Source organism: Choloepus didactylus, chromosome 17 (genome assembly GCF_015220235.1).
Source record: "Choloepus didactylus isolate mChoDid1 chromosome 17, mChoDid1.pri, whole genome shotgun sequence".
In the NCBI taxonomy this organism is placed as follows: domain Eukaryota; kingdom Metazoa; phylum Chordata; class Mammalia; order Pilosa; family Megalonychidae; genus Choloepus; species Choloepus didactylus.
In genome coordinates, this window is record NC_051323.1 from 53,801,072 (window position 1) to 53,807,253 (window position 6,182).

A 6,182-nucleotide genomic window follows, 5' to 3' on the forward strand; every position below is an offset into this window, starting at 1 on the left:
GGCTGGCAAGACCTGCTTTTGTTTTGGAGCCCTGCTATAACAGCTGGGTCTTCCCTATTTTTCAGCCAAAACAGGGCCAGGTTTTTGTACAGGGTGTGTAGACCAGCTCCTGTGCTCCTAAGAAAGGGTCTAAAGCATCTTTTAAATACTTCCCTTGCACTTTCAGACCATCCAGAAGATGGTGGTGTTTGGTAACTTAATCATCCCCAGAGGCTGCTTTGCCTCTGAGCACAGGCTGTATCTGATCCAGTAGGGCTGCAACTGTGGGATTCCTTTCCCTCACTTTGCTAGCCAAAATCTGGCTTGATGTGGGGCTCCATCTGTGGCAAAGAACTCCTTCAGGTGATCCACACTCAGCTGTCTCCAAGGCAAGGAAATGGCCACCGGCTGCTGCTTTCCTCAAGGGTGGGGGAAGGGCTTTCAGACCCAGGCTGGATACACAGTCTCTGTCCATGTTTTCTCAGTCTCTTTGTCCCTCACTATCTGGGCCTTGAAATGTCCTCCCCTGTCCACCGGGTCTTCAAACAGTGAGGGTATTTTTCACTGCTGTGAGAGATTTTAAAATCTGTGTCCCTAGTGGGAGGGGTCCCATCTGCTGATTCTGTGCCTCAGAGACCAAGTGAGGGGGTGAAGAGAGGACCAGCTGATATTTCCTCTCTTTCTTCAATTTGGCATTTGCAGGGTCTTTCTCCAGTCTCTATCCCCCTCCATAGCCCCAAACAATTCAGAATTGTCCTTCTTTTCACTGAACCTCTGGAGAGAAGCTCTCAGTAGCTGTTTACGTCACCATGTTGCTGACCAAAACTTATCTTTTAAATATAGAATATGCTCTACCTCTACAGTGTAATGACATGAATTTAGTTCTTAGTTCCTCTGGATTCTCAAAGCAGCAATAAGACAAGTCTCAGACTCATCATGAGGCTTAAACCTGTGACCAGTACAGCTGGCATTATTTTCTTGGACTTCGTAAACCTCACACCCATGATAGTGGCCAGGAAGAAAGCTACAAACAGTGACAGTTTTATATCTCATTTGTCATTGGAGACACGTTAAACTCCATAGCCAGCTAAAAATCCAACAAAAAGACCAGCAATTAAAGATGGAACACAAGCTCAATGCTTCTGAATGTCACAAGGACTGCATAACCAAAACCAGGCAGGTCCATTGGCAAGGTTGCAATTTGTGAGGAAGGGTCTGAGGTGAGGGAGTCGGAGGCACAGGAGGGGATGATGGCACCAAAAAGGAGGCAACGCTGAAAAATCCTCAACATCTAGAGCCCTGAAGCAGTATCTGCTGCCGGGGCTTCTGACCCTGTGAGAGCGACCCTCCCCTGCCCTCTTTCTTCTTTTTTAATGTAAGCATTTAGAGCTATACATTTTCCTCTCAGCACTGCCTTTGCTGCATCCCATAAGTTCTGGTATGTTAAGGTTTTGTTTTCATTTGCCTCAGGATGTTTCCTAATGTCCCCTGTGATTTCTTCTTTAACCCATTGATTGTTTAACAGTGTATTATTTAATTTCCACATTTGGCAATTATCCAGTTTTCCTTCTGTTGTTGATTTCTATCTTATGAAATTTATCAAGACTTGTTTTGTGATCTAACATATGGTCTATGCTAGAGAATGATCCTTGTGCACTTGAGAAGAATATAGCTGAATGTTGTAGGCTTCATAAATATGAATTTAGAATCTGGTACTTGTGAATGTGGAGACCATGGCAATGGCTTACAGTGGAAAAGTAATTTTAGAGTAGGGGATGTGTAACACAGGAAAACCTCTATTGGCTTGGCAATGTCGAGCCTGCTCCAGCCTAACCTTTCACCTCAATGCCCTTCATTATCAAAAGTTTGAAACCCAGTTTATTGAAAAAAAATTTTCCCCACTGGGAAACAATTTTTTTAATGGGTACTGTGTACATATATTATACCTAGAGAATGGCCACCCATGAGCAAAGAGCATTATATTTTATTTATAATCACATTTTATTCATAGTCAACTTTACCAAAATATTTATTTTATAAAGTGATGAACACCTATGGAAAGTAAAACTGGGAACTGGTGTTGTCTTTATTTTGTTTTTTGTTTTTCGTAAATCAGATGCAATCAGAATGTTGCCAGACCTTGTCAGACTGTGAGAACCAAAAAAGTCACATTAACAATAAAAGACTACCAAAAAAAATATCAATAACTTCCCCTCATAAAATCTCCACCAGTTATTTGGAGAGCTGTGGGTGGGTTTCTTAAGCATGGTCTTGGTAACAAGTCTGCTTATGTTCCTTGATGGTCCCGTCTCCAGGTGGAAGTCCTGGTTCAAATCCGGCAGAGGGGAGCTTGGCCCCTGTTGCTGGGACCGGCCGTGTAAATTCTGCTTTTCTGTTGTTCCATCCTACGTAGCACCTGCTGCATTTGCTTTGCTGCCCTGATTCATAGCAAAATGAAGACAATTCCCCCAGCCCCCCTGTTCTTTATTAGTTGGCTCTGAAAACAGGGCTATATGTGCTGAGTCTGACATAGTCTCATGAAGAAGTTTCTCCAACTTCTGTTGCTAACACTTCTTTTCACAAGGACCTTGAGTGCAAGGGGCCAGGCGGGTTGTGCGGGATGGAGGTAGAGTAAGAGGCTGTGCCATCCTTGCCTCGCTCTCCAGACACCTGGGCGCAACCTTCTCCCTTTCCCTTTCTTCCTCAGCCTTCACATCTCCCAAGCCTCCAGCATAATTTCTCTTTAAGTCAAGATTCACACTCCTGTCCCTCTGTATGGATTCAAATAAATGCCCACACAGGAGAGCGTATAAGTCAAATGTCTACACCCCTCTCTCCACTAAGGCTGAGGTTCCACTGGTTCACCCACTTCTTATATAAATTGTCTTTCAGAAAAATGCTGTTGTAACTTTCAAAGACAGATTTTAATCATCTGGCTAATGGAGTAAGGAACAGAGTGACCATAAGAAAATTGACAATTGTTTTACTGTTTCTCAGCCATACTTTGTTAGAGTAGCCTACACCCTCTTTGTTCCATATTATACTCTTGCCATATTACTCAGCACATGTTCATAATTGAGGTTCTATTTCTTGTGCTTACACCTGTTAAATGAAAGAACTCTGTAGAGGATTCTGCAACTGTTAGATGCTGTAATTCCTAATGCAGTTTTTAAAAATTGGGCATTGTCAAAATATTTTAATTAACTTTTTGCTTAAAGCCAAACATACATTAAATTTTTACTCTGATCCAGTAATGGATATCAGGGATGAAATGATTCTGAATTATTTATTTTGTCTTGTGCAAAGTTTGCTTTGAATTCAGTGGCAATTCTGACTTTGAATGAGCTCCAAGAAGCATTCTGTAGAATCAGAATCATGCCCAGTTTTAATGACTCATTCTGTCCTTCTTCCCCATTCGAATCACGTACCAGTTTTTGCTTTATGTATTTTTTATGATTTTGAAATAATTTAAATAAAATTCCTTTTGATGATGTGATTATAGTGGGAAGATTAAAATGATCTCTACCTAGTGAAAATGTATAATAATCTTTAAAGATTAAAGTTCCTTGGAAGAGTTTGTGAATCGTCACAAAACTCAATTTTACGTTAACACTGCTTAATGTTTTTATTGCTGAAAATATTAGAGAATGTTTAAAAGTTTCAGTAACTTCATAACCTTTTTAAAAGTGTCTTTTCAGTTTTTTTGCATTTCCTTCCAGCTTTGTCCCAATGTGCACATATTTTATATAGCTGTGATTTTGAGTATATACCAGTTGTTTTCAACTGGGGATAATGTTGCCCCCATGGGACAGTTGGAAATGTGTGGGGATATTTTTGATTGTCTTGAACTGGGATTGGGTGCTTGCTTCTGGCATCCAGTGGGTAGATGCTGAGGATGCTGCTAAACATCCTATAATGTACAGCTCCCTCTCAAAAAAAGAGTTACTTAGTCAAAAATGTCAGTAGTGCCAAGGTTGATAAACCCTGGTATAAAAACACATACACATTGTATTATTCTTTTTAAAACTTTCCATTTTAATAATTCTTTTCTTATTGCCATAAGATTCTTATCCCTTAGTCCTTCTGATTGTCAATCATAATTTATCTGAAATTTCCTCACTCTCAGATAATGCTTTGAACAGCTCCATACATATGGCTTCTATATGAGTTTGGATTAAACTTAAATTATCAAGAGTAAAATTACTTTGACAAAGGGTATTGCTTTTATGGCTCTTATACTTGGTATAGGGACCTTATAAATATTAACCTTAGGGAGGCATCATTATTAGTAGAATGTCAATGTCAAATGGGGAATTCAAGTCTGCCCTTGACTACAGTTTCTAACACTTATTTTGTAAGTGTGAAGTAAGGTGCTGGGGAGGCTTATAATTGACAGTTTTAGCTGTTTTGAGTAGACGATGTGACTTCAGGGGCAAGGAAGATATCTCTTCACCCTCATTTATGTTCTCTACTGTTTTGGAAATCTTATGAAGTCTGTAGGAAAAAAGGCAATCACATGCCTTAAGCTTCCTTCTGAGCAGCTGGCATGGACACGGAGAGGGTTGAGGCTGTGATGACTCATTCTTATCTCCTCAGTTCCCACTACAGGGCCAGATTGAAAAAGTACATCATAAATGTTTGTTGAATGAACAGAGAGAGGGCAGGAGTGACTAACACACTGAGACTGACTTTATCAGGGTAGAAGACAGCATAGGAAGCTTTGTGTTTCCATAAAACTATTATCACCTCATGTTGGGATTAGTTATTAGAGTCATAGTTATACTTAATGATTTAAAGATTGTTGCTCTTGCTATCAGATTCTGCCTGAATTGTCTGCTAAGGTTGGTGATGGAAGGCAAGATGTCAATGTCTTGGGACAAATGAATGGTCCTTCTTCTCAGCCAGGATGAAAAAACACTCTCCAGCAAGAGAACATTGGTTTTGTTTATTTTAATAGGGATACAAAGGCATCAACAAGTCATTAATTAATTGCTCAGTGAATTTTTAAAGACTAGTTAAAGACTACGGAATACGTGTACATGGCACCAAAATTGAAAAATATCAAGGGATATATGGAATAAAGCATTCCTTAGCTCTGGTTTCTAGCAATCCAGTTCCTCTCCCTGGAGGCCCTGCCACAGATTTGTTAGGTATAGGTTAAAGGCTGCCATAAGCAAGAGATCCCAAAATAAGGTGCATAAGCAAGGTAGAAGTCTGTCTTTCTCATATAACAGTCTTGAGATGAATGGTTCAGGCTGTGACTCTGTTCTGCAAATTGTCCAGGGATCTGGTGCCTTTAGTCTCTCTGCTCTGCCATTTCTTATAGTGTGTGCACGGTGGAAGCTAACTAAGCACCACATCCGTACTTTGCCATGTGGGAAGGGAAGGAGAGGACATGGAAGGCAGACAATTTCCTTTTAAGCAAATGATGCAGAAGTGGCACTATTTCTGCTTATATTCTGATGGCAAGAACTTTGTCACATGGCCAAAGCAAGCTGCAGAGGAGGCTGAGAATTCTAGTCTCTGGCTGGGTGGCTATATGCCCAGATGGAACTTTATTATTGCACAAGGGGAGAATTGATTTTGTAGCTGTGGGTGTTCTAAGGATAAGAATCACTTGTTTCACAATGGGCTGATGATGTCAGCTACATTATGGATCATTAACTCTGCACCAATAATGAATTGTGATGCCTGGCATGTGACAATTAGATCCATCCAAAATACCTGGAAGTAAATAAAGTAATTAGCAATCAGTAGAGGCCTGATGCTCCAATCCATTTCATTTCTAGACCATTTGTCTTCTTTCAACCATCTTCCTCTTCCTTATATTTGAAGCTGTAAGACGGGGGGCTGCTAATCTGGAGAGCATTGGGCAAGCTTCCTTTTCCACTACAACATTAAGCAAAATTAATCTTTCAAAGTTGTGAAATAGGTGAAATTTGTGAAATAGGTGAAATCTTTCAAAGTTGTGAAATAGGTGACCTCAATTTTCTTCACCCCTTTCCTGTTCTGGTGGCTTCCTTCTGGGCATAGAATACCCTTGTGGTGCCCTGACCCTTCAGAACCTCACACCATAGTTCACTCAGACTGCTCTCCATGTAAAGCTGGGGCTACAAAGTTCTCTTTCTCTTTTCCCATCCAACGACTACCTCCTGAGAGCTTCGCCATCAGCAGGTTGACAGGGGTAGGGGAATGAAAGACAG

The 6,182-nt window shown here is 40.6% G+C and overlaps 1 pseudogene; it reads right to left on the bottom strand.

Moving 5' to 3' along the window:
* Positions 1-881: 881 nt before the first annotated feature.
* LOC119512949 lies at positions 882-1,165 on the bottom strand (annotated as a pseudogene).
* Between the last annotated feature and the right edge of the window lie 5,017 nt (positions 1,166-6,182).